Raw genomic sequence first — 16739 nt, 5'->3', positions numbered from 1 at the left:
CCTGGGGCCGGTTTTGTTCAATATCTTCATAAATGATCTGGAGATGGTGTAGATTGCACCCTCAGCAAGTTTGCAGATGACACTAAACTGGAAGGAGAGGTAGATACGCTGGAGGGTAGGGATAGGATACAGAGGGACCTAGACAAATTGGAGGATTGGGCCAAAAGAAATCTGAGGAGGTTCAACAAGGACAAGTGCAGAGTCCTGCACTTAGGATGGAAGAATCCAATGCACTGCTACAGACTAGGGACCGAATGGCTCGGCAGCAGTTCTGCAGAGAAGGACCTAGGGGTGACAGTGGACGAGAAGCTGGATATGAGTCAACAGTGTGCCCTTGTTGCCAAGAAGGCCAATGGCATTTTGGGATGTATGAGTAGGGGCATTGCCAGCAGATCGAGGGTCATGATCGTTCCCCTCTATTCGACACTGGTGAGGCCTCATCTGGAGTACTGTATCCAGTTTTGGGCCCCACACTACAAGAAGGATGTGGAAAAATTGGAAAGAGACCAGCGGAGGGCAACAAAAATGATTAGGGGACTGGAACAAATGAGTTATGAGGAGAGGCTGAGGGAACTTGGGATGTTTAGTCGACAGAAGAGAAGAATGTGGGGGGATTTGACAGCTGCTTTCAACTACCTGGGTTCCAAAGAGGATGGCTCTAGACTGTTCTCCGTGGTAGCAGATGACAGAACAAGGAGTAATGGTGTCAAGTTGCAGTGGGGGAGATTTAGGTTGGATATTAGGAAAAACTTTTTCACTAGGAGGGTGGTGAAACACTGGAATGCGTTACCTAGGGAGGTGGTGGAATCTCCTTCCTTAGAGGTTTTTAATGTAAGGCTTGACAAAGCCGTGGCTGGGATGATTTAATTGGGGATTGGTCCTGCTTTGAGCAGGGGGTTGGACTAAATGACCTCCTGAGGTCCCTTCCAACCCTGATATTCTATGATTTCTATGAAACCAAAAACTCTATCATCAAAAATGCTTCCATTTTTGGCGACTGAGAAATTTTGACCCAAAACTTCCAAAAACCAAAATGTTTATCTGAAAACTGGCAGAAACTGAAAAATTATGTTGTTCAGCCACAATTTTTCAGTTGTCAGGTCTTTGTATTTCTGACAAATCAAAACTTTTCAAGGAAAGCAGTTATGCAAAAATCTTCATTTAGTTGAAATCCCATTTTCTGATTGGAAAAAAGGCTTTGGTGGAAAATTTTCAACCCAATATACAGCCCTATAAATGCATATCAGTACTGACCAACAGCACCCCTGCCGGCTTAGTTGTGAGCACCCAGACAACTCAGTCTTTCTCGCTGCTCTCCTAAGGAGGGTTCTGTCATTCTGAATGGCATGGTAGTTTTGTAATATGGGAAAATAGGGGCTAGACAGGATGAAACCACCAGAAAACTGAAGATCTTCTGATTTGCTAAACAGTGGCAGTCACTTGATGCAGTCCCCGCAGAGGTGCTGAGCTCCAGATAAGTTTGGGGTTCACTCAGCAAGGCATGGCATTGACCAAGCTTGCAAGGCCCCTGTATTCAGCTTGATGGCATTTCTATGTCTGTCTGTAACGTAATAACAAGATCTCTATCAAGCATTCTTACAGCTTCAATACCCACCTGCTGAAGTGAAGAAACAGATTGACAGAGCCAGAAGAGTACCCAGAAGTCACCTACTACAGAACAGGCCCAACAAAGAAAATAACAAACGCCACTAGCCATCACCTTCAGCCCCCAGCTAAAACCTCTCCAACGCATCATCAACGATCTACAACCTATCTTGAAGGACGACCCATCACTCTCACAGATCTTGAGAGACAGGCCAGTCCTTGCTTACAGACAGCCCCCCAACCTGAAGCAAATACTCACCAGCAACCACACACCACACAACAGAACCACTAACCCAGGAACCTATCCTTGCAACAAAGCCTGTAGCCAACTGTGTTCACATATCTATTCAGAAGACACCATCATATTGTCTAATCACATCAGCCACACTATCAGAGGGTCATTCACCTGCACATCTACCAATGTGATTTATGCCATCATGTGCCAGCAATGCCCCTCTGCCATGTACATTGGTCAAACTGGACAGTCTCTACATAAAAGAATAAATGGACACAAATCAGATGTCAAGAATTATAACATTCATAAACCAGTCGGAGAACACTTCAATCTCTCTGGTCACTCGATTACAGACCTAAAAGTCGCAATATTACAACAAAAAAACTTCAAAAACAGACTCCAGTGAGAGACTGCTGAATTAGAATTAATTTGCAAACTGGATACAATTAACTTAGGCTTGAATAGAGACTGGATGGGTCATTACACAAAGTAAAACTATTTCCCCATGTTTATTCCCCCCTCACCCACTGTTCCTCAGATGTTCTTGTCAACTGCTGGAAATGGCCCACCTTGATTATCACTACAAAAGGTCCCCCCCCCTCCTGCTAGTATTAGCTCATCTTAAGTGATCACTCTCCTTACAGTGTGTATGGTGACACCCATTGTTTCATGTTCTCTGTGTATATAAATCTCCCCACTGTATTTTCCACTGAATGCATCCAAGTGAGCATTAGCTCACAAAAGCTCATGCTCAAATAAATTTGTTAGTCTCTAAGGTGCCACAAGTCCTCCTTTTCTTTTTGCAAATACAGACTAACACGGCTGCTACCCTGAAACCTGTAATAACTTCTGAGCGTCACAGCTGATCAGTTCTGGGAATGTTCTAGGCATCAGTGGCAGAAACCCTATTGATTTGGGGGAAAATGTGAAGACTAAATTGGGAAAAGCAGAGGCCATGTGGAGCTCCTGCAATCTGTTTAGCAGAGCCACAGCTTCAAGCACTTCTACAATTCTGTAGAGCTCAGACAGCTGGGCGATGGCACCATGAATGTCTTCCAGCATAACAACACTCCATCTCATTTCTGCTCATCCTCCTAGTAGAGTTTAACATGTAATGGGTAAGGGATGGGGGCATATAGATCCTTAGTGTGGGGGGAATGGGGACTCTGGTATGGGGGCAGTGGGGACACAGAGCCCTTAGCATGTGGGGAAGGAAGGAGGCAGATGGAGCCCCTGGCAGGGGGAATTGAGGGGAAATAGAGGCATGAGGTAAAAGAGAGGAATGGGGAGGCACAGAGCTCTTCCCATGGAAGCAAAGGTTGGAGCCTAGAACAAAGGAGAGGGGGATGAGGGGGCACACAACTCCCGACCGTTGCTTTCAGCCTACTTCACAGATAAGAGAGCTGCTCAGGTCCCATCCCTGAGCTGTGATAGTTGTTTCAAGGCACAAGGGTGTCCCAGTGAGAAATTCTAGATGTGTTGGCGAAAATCCATCCAACCACCTGGGAATCGGGACCCTTCCCCCTCGCATCTGGTGAGCGCTAGTGAAAAGCAGCAGCTGTTTGTTAATATCTGAAGAGGACAAGCTGCCATCAGCTCTCAAACACTTCCTCTTTTGTTCACTCATTATGTGAAGCCCCTGGACGAGGTAAGGTGCCGTGGGTTACAGTGTCATCTGACAACTGTCAACAATCTGATGAGGTTCAACAAGGACAAGTGCAGAGTCCTGCACTTAGGGCGGAAGAATCCCATGCACTGCTACAGGCTAGGGACCGAATGGCTAAGTGGCAGGTCTGCAGAAAAGAACCTGGGGATTACAGTGGACGAGAAGCTGGATATGAGTCAGCAGTGTGCCCTTGTTGCCCAGAAGGCGAACGGCATCTTGGGTTGCATTAGGAGGAGCATTGCCAGCAGATCGAGGGAAGCAATTATTCCCCTCTGTTCAGTGCTGGTGAGGCCACATTGGGCACCCCACTACAGAACGGATGTGGACAAATTGGAGAGAGTCCAGTGGAGGGCAATGAAAATGATTGGGGGCTGGGGCACATGATTTATGAGGAGAGGCTGAGGGAACTGAGCTTATTTACTCTGCAGAAGAGACGAGTGAGTGGAGATTTGATAGCAGCCTTCATCTATCTGAAGGGGGGTTCCAAAGAGGATGGAGCTCGGCTGTTCTTAATGGCAGCAGATGACAGAACAAGGAGCAATGGTCTCAAGTTGTGGTGGGGGAAATCTAGGTTGGATATTAGGAAAAACTATTTCACTAGGAGGGTGGTGAAGCACTGGAATGGGTTCCCTAGGGAGGTGCTGGAATCTCCATCCTCAGAGGTTTTTAAGGCCCATCTTGACAAAGCCCTGGCTGGGATGATTTAGTTGGGGATTGGTCCTGCTTTGAGCAGGGGGCTGGACTAGATGACCTCCTGAGATCTCTTCAAACCCTAATTTTCTATGATTCTATGAACTCAGACTGTTTTTTGCAGAGAATGGGTAGGGTAGCAGCCAAGATGTGTATAGTGTTCATGGTTTTTTTGTTTTTGAAGTCTAACTTTTGGAAGAAAAAAACACATTAGGATTGGGTCTAATAGCAAGATGCATGTGATCACAAATCTAGCAGTGATGGCATATTGCTCACATCCCAGCTAATGGATTGTGGTCATTTATGACAGGTTTCAGAGTAACAGCCGTGTTAGTCTGTATTCGCAAAAAGAAAAGGAGTACTTGTGGCACCTTAGAGACTAAATTGGTTAGTCTCTAAGGTGCCACAAGTACTCCTTTTCTTTTTGCGAATACAGACTAACACGGCTGTTACTCTGAAACCAATTTATTTGAGCATGAGCTTTCGTGGGCTACAGCTCACTTCATCGGATGCATACTGTGGAAACTGCAGCAGACTTTATATACACACAGAGAACATGAAACAATACCTCCTCCCACCCCACTGTCCTGCTGGTAATAGCTTATCTAAAGTGATCATCAAGTTGGGCCATTTCCAGCACAAATCCAGGTTTTCTCACTCTCCACCTGGATTTGTGCTGGAAATGGCCCACCTTGATTATCATGCACATTGTAGGGAGAGTGGTCACTTTGGATGAGCTATTACCAGCAGGATAGTGAGTTTGTGTGTGTGTTTTTTGGAGGGGGGTGAGGGAACCTGGATTTGTGCAGGAAATGGCCCAACTTGATTATCATGCACATTGTGTAGAGAGTTGTCACTTTGGATGGGCTATTACCAGCAGGAGAGTGAGTTTGTGTGTGGGGGGGGTGGAGAGTGAGAAAACCTGGATTTGTGCTGGAAATGGCCCAACTTGATGATCACTTTAGATAAGCTATTACCAGCAGGACAGTGGGGTGGGAGGAGGTATTGTTTCATGTTCTCTGTGTGTATATAAAGTCTGCTGCAGTTTCCACAGTATGCATCCGATGAAGTGAGCTGTAGCTCATGAAAGCTCATGCTCAAATAAATTGGTTAGTCTCTAAGGTGCCACAAGTACTCCTTTTCTTTTTGCGAATACAGACTAACACGGCTGTTACTCTGAAACCAATTTATTTGAGCATGAGCTTTCGTGGGCTACAGCTCACTTCATCGGATGCATACTGTGGAAACTGCAGCAGACTTTATATACACACAGAGAACATGAAACAATACCTCCTCCCACCCCACTGTCCTGCTGGTAATAGCTTATCTAAAGTGATCATCAAGTTGGGCCATTTCCAGCACAAATCCAGGTTTTCTCACTCTCCACCTGGATTTGTGCTGGAAATGGCCCACCTTGATTATCATGCACATTGTAGGGAGAGTGGTCACTTTGGATGAGCTATTACCAGCAGGATAGTGAGTTTGTGTGTGTGTTTTTTGGAGGGGGGTGAGGGAACCTGGATTTGTGCAGGAAATGGCCCAACTTGATTATCATGCACATTGTGTAGAGAGTTGTCACTTTGGATGGGCTATTACCAGCAGGAGAGTGAGTTTGTGTGTGGGGGGGTGGAGAGTGAGAAAACCTGGATTTGTGCTGGAAATGGCCCAACTTGATGATCACTTTAGATAAGCTATTACCAGCAGGACAGTGGGGTGGGAGGAGGTATTGTTTCATGTTCTCTGTGTGTATATAAAGTCTGCTGCAGTTTCCACAGTATGCATCCGATGAAGTGAGCTGTAGCTCATGAAAGCTCATGCTCAAATAAATTGGTTAGTCTCTAAGGTGCCACAAGTACTCCTTTTCTTTTTGGTCATTTATGAGTAATGTTAGATCAATCTGTTTTCATGGGGTGAATAGTTAGTGCTCATGAGCATAAAGAATAACAGCACTGGCCAGAGCTGGACATAATATGAAAATGCATTGGTCATCTCCTCCACAACCCTGTAACCAGTGACTGCACTTCAGTGCCGGAATGGGTTGAAAATTTTATGATGGAACATCTTACCTCTGCAAAATTCTGATTCAACAGAACTGAAACATTTTTGGAAATGTACTGTTTGTCAAATTTCATTGGGAAGTTATCAGAACATTAAGACAAGGTCAAAACAGTTCTTTTCAACTCTATTGTTTCAAATTTTATTAATTTAATATATAATCATTGACATTATACTACTGAAATGAAACATTCCAACCTTATCAAAACAATTTTTCAATAAGGTAGAAATGAAACACTTTGGAATATTTTGTGTTGTGAAAAATTCTGAGATGTCTGCTTTTCATCCCAATTCAAGGCAACCCAAAACCTTCAAAATCTTGGAATTTCCTGTGCAATGGGAATTATGTTTTTCAGCCAGCTCTACTGCTGTACCGTCTGCAATGCCAGTCTTGGTATGTCTCCTGGGCAGAGGTGCCACTCATTCCAAATTACTTGTGCCCAGATTGGAAGGGGCATACAAAGTTGCCCTGTACTGGAAAATGGGGCAAGGGGAAGAAGGAATCAAGGCTCTACGTTCCCCCGTCTGGGCACTTATTCTTACATGGAATCCCTCTGGCAGTCTCTGTGCAATGCTAAGAATCCAGGCTCACAGATCCCTGTGGAGGATCAGGACTTTTGTTTATAACTTGCTTACAGGTGTGTGATCCAAGCATTGTACAAAAATAAATTAAAAATAGAGATGTTTTGAAAGAGAAGATGACCCAATCAACCAAGAAGATAGCAGACCAGAAACAACTGACTAGCCCTTTCCCAGAGACAAACTCAAACCAAGAGCTCATGAGAGTTGGCTACTCCTGTTGATTCTCCCTCTGGGTGACTTTGGGCAAGTAATTTCCTCGCTCTGTGTGCTTTAGTTTTCATGTCTGTAAAATGGGGGTCAGGGTGCTTCTTTATTTATTCCTCTGAATCCGCTCATGCTCCAACCAGCCATACAGATCAGATTCCTGGAGACACATAGGTTTTGTTTTTTCTTGCCATTTTAATGTACTCTCCTCTTTTTAGAATGTTAATTTAAAAACAAATTCGTATTGAACTTAAGAAGTTCATGGTCACAGTGGAGAGATTTCCAGATCGTTCCAAAAGAAGGCATCCAAAATGCAAGCACCAGTGGAAGCAGTGGGCCCAATACCATTGAAATCAAGAATGGAGAAGAGGTTTTTTTTGCAAGAGGATTTCCAGATCAGGTGCTTTGACTTTGCATTACTGTAAATGTTTGGGTTTAGGAACACTCAAGATAAATATTGGCTTTAAGTTTCCACTGGTCACTTCAACCCAAGTCCATGTTTGCTTAAACAGGAAAGATCCTGTTTTCAAACAAATGTCCCTATTAATAAAAAATGAGGGAAGAATAGTAAGTATATTCTAAATAAGCAGCTTATTAGTTTCTTTCCATGAGGCTTCAGCTATCTTTTCTACTTTTATTGCAAAATTTATTCCCACAACACACGTGAGCATTGGCTTTCATCAAGAAGATCATCGTTAAATTAAGCAAGACCACAAAGCCAAGGTAGGACATGGAGAAGTCGCAAGAATCATCTTCTCTTTTTCAAGCCATGTAGCCATAGTAACTGGAATGGAATGGAATGCATCCGATGAAGTGAGCTGTAGCTCACGAAAGCTCATGCTCAAATAAATTGGTTAGTCTCTAAGGTGCCACAAGTCCTCCTTTTCTTTTTGGAATGGAAGAGTGGTTACAATGTGGGCATTATACCCTGATGGGCATGTGCCTATGGGTTTGAGTTCAAAATTGGGTAACTATGCTAGCATCACCTCTCAGATGAGGGAATTATTGATTCAGTTTTTGATACTTAAAGCAGGTTTCATTCACAAGAGTGCTACTACCAGCCATCAAGCTACTGAAACAAAGATGGAAGCAGTTTCTAGGGAAGGAAAACTTCCACAAGGACCTCATCAGAAGTGGCCTCCCAAAGCTCTAGCATAATCCCTGTATTGTTAACATTTGAGCTACAGGGTTTTGTGTCACTTTCCACATTAGGATGACTTGATGCTAATCATTGCTATGGTAGCAAGCAAGGCCTGCAGATTGCACTGTGCCATTGGAGAGAGCTCCTGATTACCTCATTTCTGGTCAGTGAAAATGAGCATGGTAACCACAGTGGAGGAGTGAGTAAGGCATTGAACTGTAGCACCAATGAGCAAGTGTCTGTGTTGACTTGGATTCAACTTGTGGTAACACTGTTATTTTTTTCCCTACCTGTTGAATGAGAGTGCTTCTGTAAAGTGCACCATTTCGTATAATTGAAGTAGCAATATCTAAGTCCTACACAACCATGGCACTGTCCACACTTCCACTTTTTTAGGATTCCTTTTTGATTTTTTCACATTGTGAAAGTGCTCTTGACTGAGCCATATTGGCCTCTTACTATTCTTCCTATCTTTCTTTCATGGAGGGATAGTTTGCTGTTGTGCCTTTAATATTGTCTCTTTGAGAAACTGCCAGGTCTCCTGAACTCCTCTTTCCTTCAGATATTCTTCCCATGGGACCTTACCTACCAGTTTGCTACATTTGTTAAAGTCTGCTTTTTTGAAGCCCATTGTTCTTGTTATTCTTCTCTCATTCCTCCTGCCTTTCCTTAGGATCATGAAATCTATCGTTTCATGATCACTTTCACCCAAGTTCCCTTCTACCTTCAGATTCAAAACAATTCCTCCCTGTTAGTCAGAATCAAGTCTAAAATGTCTGTCCCTCTGGTTACTACTTCCACCTCTGAAACAAGAAGTTGTCTTCAACACATTCCAAGAACTTACTGGAGACTTTGTTTTGCTGTATTGCTTTTTCAACAGATATCTGGGTAGCTAAAGACCCCTATTACTAGTAGGTTTTACGTTTTTGATCTTCTAGAAATGCCTCATTCATCTCCTCCTTCTCCTAATTTGGTCTATAGATGACCCCTACCACATAATAACCCCTGGGTTTTTTTGTTTGTTTGTTTTCCGCTTTTGTCTTCACCCAGAGACTTTCAACTGGTCAGCTTCTCACCTCCTTCTGGACTTCAGAACAAGTGTCTATATTCTTGATGTACCTCTTCCCTTTTTCCTTGCCTGCACTTCTTGAACAAGCTGTATCCCTCTACACCAATTTGTCATCAGATTTATCCCACCAAGTTTCTGTGATGCCAATTAAGTCATAATTTAGCTTGTGTACAAAGACTTCCTGTCCGTTCCTCAGACACTTTGCATTTGTGCACAGACATTGAAGATGTTGCACAGATTTCCCCCACTATATTCTCTTGTTGCTCCTATGGCCCTATTATAATCTTCCATTACCCGCCTCTCTGACATCTATCCTTCTGTCAAAGCCACCTTTTTATATCCACCTGCCCCCTTTGAACCTCATTTAAAGACTTCCTCACTTGTGGGTGTCCAAAGACTCTCTCCCTTTTCTTGGCCAGGTGCACCCCATCTTTTCTAGCAGTCCTATCAACCCTATGTTGGAGGTAACTCTTATGCATTAATGCTCACCTGGTCCTCTGGGTAACACATAACGCAAGATGATAGTCAGCTGATCTACATATGACACATCCAGTGTTGAGACAACAGGCACTGAAAAATCTCCCACATCTTTGATCTCATCTACAATGGCTGATAATGTCATCTTTCCCAGCAGTGCAATGAATTCATCACAAATAGTCTTTGATTTGTGTGCTCATTGATGTGCTGAGCTAAGAAAGGGTGAACTTAGTGATTAGCTCTAGAATGCCAAGGTAATTGCCATTGTGTTTGGATACAACAGTTTCATCTGAGCCACGGAATAGCAGACCGTGCTCAGCAAGAAAAATTATCATTTCAACAAGGCATCCAAGAACATTCTTCCAATAAGCACAAGCTTCCAAAAACTGGTTTTCCGTTTGGTTATCAATTCTGCCACTAACTTTCTTTCGGGCATGGTAGCTGCTAACTGACAATGTATGCTGGTCACTCATTGCATAATTGGTAATAATATGTAGTATTCTTCCAATCATTGAAGCCTTCACAGAACATTCCCCACTTTTTGATATCAGAAAACAGGTGGCAATAAAAACAGTTCACTTTCTTTTTAGAAGGTGAATACATGAGCCATTCTCGCTTGCCAATCTGTTAGGCTTCACATATACAAACATCCTCCTTTCTTCGACAGGCTTTCTATTGTCCAGTGTAGGCCTACTGTGTAGAAACACTTACTTAGCCTACAAAGACAAAATCACAACCACCATAAATTGAATTCACAATCTTGATGGAAATATCTAATGAGACAAAAAAATTCCAATTGCCCTGCTATCATCACTCAGCTGTTACTTCATTATGGAATGGAAGGCCTACAGTAGGGCCTAAAATATCAGGGCCTAAGGCTACAGCCTTATTATGGGTTAATCTGGCCCTGCAAGAAAGAGAAGCTTTCAAAATGCTGCACTGAGATCTGAACTTGCAATAACTGGTTTTAAGAACACTGCTCTAACTCTTGCAGGAGAGAACCTCAAAAGTCACTGCTAACCCTCAAAGGGGACACAAAGATCACAGAGGAGTCAAGCTGGGCCTGCATATCTCGACGTCAAGTTTACTTAAAATGTGTTTTTTATAAAACTTGAAATGGCAACTAGAGTTACTGAGTGGGTCAGGTGTTGGGATCAAGTGATAATGAGCATCACTGTGTGGATTTGAATCCCACTTCTGGAACCTTTGCTATCATTTTGCACAGCCTGCTCAGCGAGGCTGCTATTACACATGGCAAAAAAATTGGATAAATAAAGTAGGTGTCTAAGACACCACCATGGACAACCAGATTGCTTACACAAATCACAAGGACAATGGTCTTCCAGTAAAGGAGCCCTTCATAAGATTTCAGGAAAATTTAAACTCTCAGCCTCGAAAGCTCATGCTCAAATAAATTGGTTAGTCTCTAAGGTGCCACAAGTACTCCTTTTCTTTTTGCGAATAGAGACTAACACGGCTGTTACTCTGAAACCTTTAAAAAACCAGCACTCTAAATCCTCCACTACGGAGCCTGAGAAGACCAGTCTTCCTCATCATGTCTAGATACAATTTTTCTTAAAGAAATTTGCTTTGGAATCAAGCAAGAACTGCAAACCTAAATTATGCAACTGATTCGTAAAATATAAGGCCAAAAGAGGCCAACTAGTCTGACATTGGTACAGCATAAGACTAACCTGAATTAATTCCTGCTAGAGCAGGCTTTTTTGTTTTGTTTTGTTTTTTTAAGAAAAACATCCAGTCTTGATTTTAAAATTGCCTGTGCCGGAGAAGAAGAGGTGGATGAGGCTTTTTTTAAACAACTAACAAAATCACCCAAAGCCCAGGACTTGGTTGTGATGAGGGACTTCAACTACCCAGACATCTGTTGGGAAAATAACTCAGCAGGGCACAGATTATCCAACAAGTTCTTGGACTGTATTGGAGACAATTTTTTATTTCAGAAGGTGGAGAAGGCTGTTCTAGATTTGATTTTGACAAATAGGGAAGAACTGGTTGAGAATTTGAAAGTGGAAAGCAACTTGGGTGAAAGTGATCATGAAATGATAGAGTTCATGATTCTAAGGAATGGTAGGAGGGAGAACAGCACAATAAAGACAGTGGATTTCAAGAAGGCAGACTTTAGCTAACTCAGGGAGTTAGCTTCCCATGGGAAGCAAGTCTAAAGGGAAAAACAACTAAAGACAGTTGGCAGTTTTCAAAGAGACATTATTAAGGGCAAAAGAGCAAACTATCCCACTGCATAGGAAAGATAGGAAGTATGGCAAGAGACCACGCTGGCTTAAGCGGAGATCTTCAATGATCTGAAACTCAAAAAAGAGTCCTACAAAAAGTGGAAACTTGGTCAAATTACAAAGGATGAATATAAACAAATAATGCAATTATCTAGGGACAAAATTAGAAAAGCCAAGGCACAAAATGAGATCAAACTAGGTAGGGACATAAAAGGAAAAAAGAAAACATTCTACAAATACATTAGAAGCAAGAGGAAGACCAAGGACAGAGTAGGCCTGTTACTCAACAAGGGTGGAAAAGTCATGGAAGACGGGAGAGATTCTAGAAGACTGGAAAAGGGCAAATATAGTGCCCATCTATAAAATGAAAAATAAGGACAACCCAAGGAATTACAGACAGTCTAAAATAGGGAAAGAACAAGTCAAAAATTACTTAGACAAGTTAGATGTCTTCAAATCACCAGGGCCTGATGAAATGCATCCTAGAATACTCGAGGAGCTGACTGAGGAGATATCTGAGCCATTAGCAGTTATCTTGGAAAAGTCATGGAAGATGGGAGAGATTCCAGAAGACTGGACAGGGCAAATATAGTGCCCATCTATAAAAAGAGAAATAAGGACAACCCGGGGACCAGTCAGCTTAACTTCTGTACTCGGAAAGAGAATGGAGCAAATCATTAACCAATCAATTTGCAAACACCTAGAAGATAATAAAGTGATAAATAACAGTCAGTATGGATTTGTCAAAAACAAATCATGTCAAACCAACCTGATATCTTTCTTTGACAGGATAACAAGGCTTGTGGATGGGGGGAAGTGGTAGATATGGAAAATCTTGACTTTAGTAAGGCTTCTGGTACTGTCTTGCATGACCTTCTCATAAACAAACTAGGGAAATATAACCTAGATGGGGCTACTATAAGGTGGGTGCATAACTGATTGGAAAATCGTTCCGAGAGAGTAGTTATCAGTGGTTCACAGTCATGCTGGAAGGGCATAACAAGTGGGGTCCCGCAGGGATCAGTTCTAGGTCTGGTTCTGTTCAATATCTTCATCAATGATTTAGATAATGGCATAGAGAGTACATTTATAAAGTTTGCGGATGACACCAAGCTGAGAGGGGTTGCAAGTGCTTTGGAGGATAGGATTAAAATTCAGAATGATCTGGACAAACTGGAGAAATGGTCTGAAGTAAATAGGATGAAATTCAATAAGGACAAATGCAAAGAACTCCACTTAGGAAGGAACAATCAGTTGCACACATACAAAATAGGAAATTACTGCCTAGGAAGGAGTACTGTGGAAAGGGATCTGGGGGTCATAGTGGACCACAGGCTAAACATGAGTCAACAGTGTAACACTGTCGGAAAAAAAGCAAACATCATTCTGGGATGTATTAGCAGGAATATTGTAAGCAAGACACGAGAAGTAATTCTTCCACTCTACTCCGCGCTGATTAGGTCTGAACTGGAGTAATGAGTCCAGTTCTGGGAGCCACATTTCAGGAAAGATGTGGACAAATTGGAGAAAGTCCAGAGAAGAGCAACAAAAATGTTTAAAGTTCTAGAAAACGCGCCTATGAGGGAAGATTGAAAAAATTGGGTTTGTTTAGTCTGGAGAAGAGAAGACTGAGAGGGCACATGATAACAGTTTTCAAGTACATAAAAGGTTGTTACAAGGAGGAGGGAGAAAAATTATTGTTCTTAACCTCTGAGGATAGGACAAGAAGCAATGGGCTTAAACTGCAGCAAGGGCAATTTAGATTTGACATTAGGAAAAACTTCCTAACTGTCCGGGTGGTTAAGCACTGGAATAAATTGCCTAGGGAGGTTGTGGAATCACTATCATTTCGGATTTTTAAGAGTAGGTTCAACAAATACCTGCCAGGGTTGGTCTAGATAATACTTAGTCCTGCCTTGAGTGCAGGGGACTGGACTAGATGACTATCAAGGTCCCTTCCTGTTCTATGATTCTATGCCCCTTGATAAGTTGTTCCAATGGTTAATTATCCTGTTTAAAAATTTGCACCTTATTTCTTGTCTGAAATTGTCTAGCTTCAACCTCCAGACATGGGATCTTGTTAGAGCTTTCTCTGCTAGATTATAGAGTGCCTTATCAAATTTTGTTCCCCATATTAGTATTTATTGACTGTGATCAACTTTCTATGGGCTGAATGCTCAAAAGAAGTTTAGGTTCCTAACAGCCATTGATGCCAATGGCTGTTAGGCTCCTAGGAAGTTAGGAGTTTAACTTCTTTTTGAGCATTCAACCCTGTAAGGCATGTTTCTTCTAATCCTTTAATCATGCTGTTCAGTGATGATCTTGTTTTTCTTCTGGGTCAGTGATATACTAATTTAACATTTTTATGTTCAAGAATCAATCCCTGCTGGACCCCACTAGAAACACACACTCAAAATAGATTTCTGTTTACAATAACCTTGTGAGATCAGGTAAAGAAAAGAAAAGGAGTACTTGTGGCACTTAAGTGAGTACTTAAGTGAGCTATAGCTCACGAAAGCTTATGCTCAAATAAATTTGTTAGTCTCTAAGGTGCCACAAGTACTCCTTTTCTTCTTGTGAGATCAGTCAGACAGTTTTTGATCCATTTTAATGTGTGCCATGTTAATTTTGTATCCTTCTAATTTCTTAATCAAAATGTCATGTGGCACCAAGTTTTATTTTGCCCAGGATTGATGTCAGGCTGGCAGGGCTAGAATTACCCATGTTGTCCCATTTAATCTTTTGTAAGTAATGGCACAACATTAGCTTTCTTCCAGTCCTCTGGAACTTCTCCAGCCTTCCAAGACCTATTGAAAATCAACATTAAGTTCCAGAGAGCTCCTTGGACAGCTTTTTATAAATTCTTGGATGTAAATTATCTGGATCTGCTATTTTTAAAATGTCTAACTTTAGCAGCTACTGTTTAACATCCTCCTGAGTTATTGCTGGAATGGAAAGTGTTCCATCATATGATATCATCTGTTTTGGTTCCCCCTCCCCCCACCACAGACTATTTATTGAACGCCTCTGCCTTGGAGAAGGCCCAGGCATTTAATCAGTCCTCCTAAGGGAGGGGTGCATAGCAACTAGAATCATAGAGGTTGGAATAAGTGCCGATGTCTGACAGAAGTGAAATTCAAATACAAATTATTTTATTTTTGCGCTGCCAGCTAGGTGAGATAGCTACTCTTCTCTACATTTTGCGTTTAAAAAAAAAGCAAGTTCCTTTGAACTGCACATTGTCACCTTCCACCAAGTTGCTTCAAAGAGGTTGGTGAATTTTCAAGAAAGAGAAGGCTCTTGCTAGTTCACTGGGATTTAAACTCACAACTGCTGCATTATACAACTCCTCAGCTATGGAGCTTTCCCTTACAACCCTATTTGCATCAGGCAAAGATACCAAGCTCTTTCCCTAAAGACAGTTGCTGTGAGATGCATGATCTGCAAACCTAAACTGTATCACTGGAGAATTCCCAAGGAGTTCCTTATTTTCCCCCCTCAATTTCTTCATTTCGAAGCCCTGGGAGCAAGGAGCATGATCAGCCACTTCCACCTCTACCAGAGCTATGCCCCCTCCCAGGGGAAGCTATCACTCTACTCCCCTGCAGCCAGCAGGTTCCTCAGGTGAAGGAAGTGGGCAGCCAGTTCAGAGGGAAGCCTGTTCTATCACAGCCTTTTGTGTTCTCTTGGTCAATAGTTCTGGCTCTTCATTCCTGCAGTTCAGCAACTCAGGTGACAAGCTGCTGCCCTGGGGCTCTGAGGACCAGCAGCTGATTGCTCTGGGTTAATATACGTGCCTCTTCAGCACAAGGGAGATAGTCGACAATTTGTGTTCTGACCTGTACATGTGCGTGTTACCTCTCAAACTGATTTGTCCAGCACTACAGATATTATTATATCACTGCTCAGTCAATGAGATGATGAACTTCCCACTCGCTAGGCAAATCACAATGTACCCTTGTTTTGCCTATCAGACTGGTTTCCTTTCTCATTTGATAAGAAAGATACCATTCTCACTGAGTGACTTTCATTCTTTGTAGCTAATGACATCATGGTGGTTCCTCCTCTGCCAGCCGCAACAACCTGTGTTAATTCTGGAGGGTAATGAACAGAGCGAATGTCCAGGTGTTCTGTCTGGCTGAAAGTGAAACAAACAGGACTGTGGGATGATAAAAGCAATTGGGGCCAGAGTAAAAGCACTTGAGCAGACAAAGCCGTGGGGGAACAAAGAAAGCTGAAGCCTTGCAGCTGTGAGACTGACAAATAAGCAGCTGTGGCAATTAGAACTAAGCAAAATCAAAACAAAAACGAAGCATAATGTTGTAGGCCGCTGCCTGCGTAATGCCAACAGACCCCGGTCGCTGATGGGTGGGATTGAACCTAAGACCTCTGAAGCTTAGTTTATGAGTTTATGCTGCATGAGCTAAAAGCCACATGGCTCTAAACTAAGGCTGTAGCAGATTCATCAGTCTCTAGCTAGGTTAGGTTCCCCAGAGCTACACCAAATAGGCATGGGTTAGACCTGCACACTCAAGTGCTGAACGTTACAGCAATTTTCTAATGCAGAATGCTGCAACAGCAGCAAGCACCGCAAGGGGAGCAGTGCAGGGTGTGGTGTGGCTGAATCGCCTCCGCCACACAAGAAGTGCGTGAGTAGCCAACTATTGCAGCCCCGAAGTGGCTTATGGCTAGGGCCCTACCGAATTCATGGTCCCTTTTGGTCAATTTCACAGTCATAGGATTTTAAAAATCGTACATTTCTT

The 16739-nt window shown here is 42.6% G+C and overlaps 1 long non-coding RNA gene across 1 annotated transcript in view; it reads left to right on the top strand.

Annotated features, from left to right (window-relative positions):
• The window catches only part of LOC311532202, a 90007-nt gene that overhangs the window by 29807 nt on the left and 43461 nt on the right, over positions 1 to 16739 (top strand). The gene's annotated exons all lie outside the window — the stretch shown is intronic.

Source organism: Lepidochelys olivacea, assembly GCF_965140295.1.
Source record: "Lepidochelys olivacea isolate rLepOli2 genome assembly, chromosome: 16".
Classification (NCBI taxonomy): domain Eukaryota; kingdom Metazoa; phylum Chordata; order Testudines; family Cheloniidae; genus Lepidochelys; species Lepidochelys olivacea.
The sequence above is the reverse complement of the archived record's forward strand: the minus strand, read 5'-3'. Positions and strand labels throughout refer to the sequence as shown.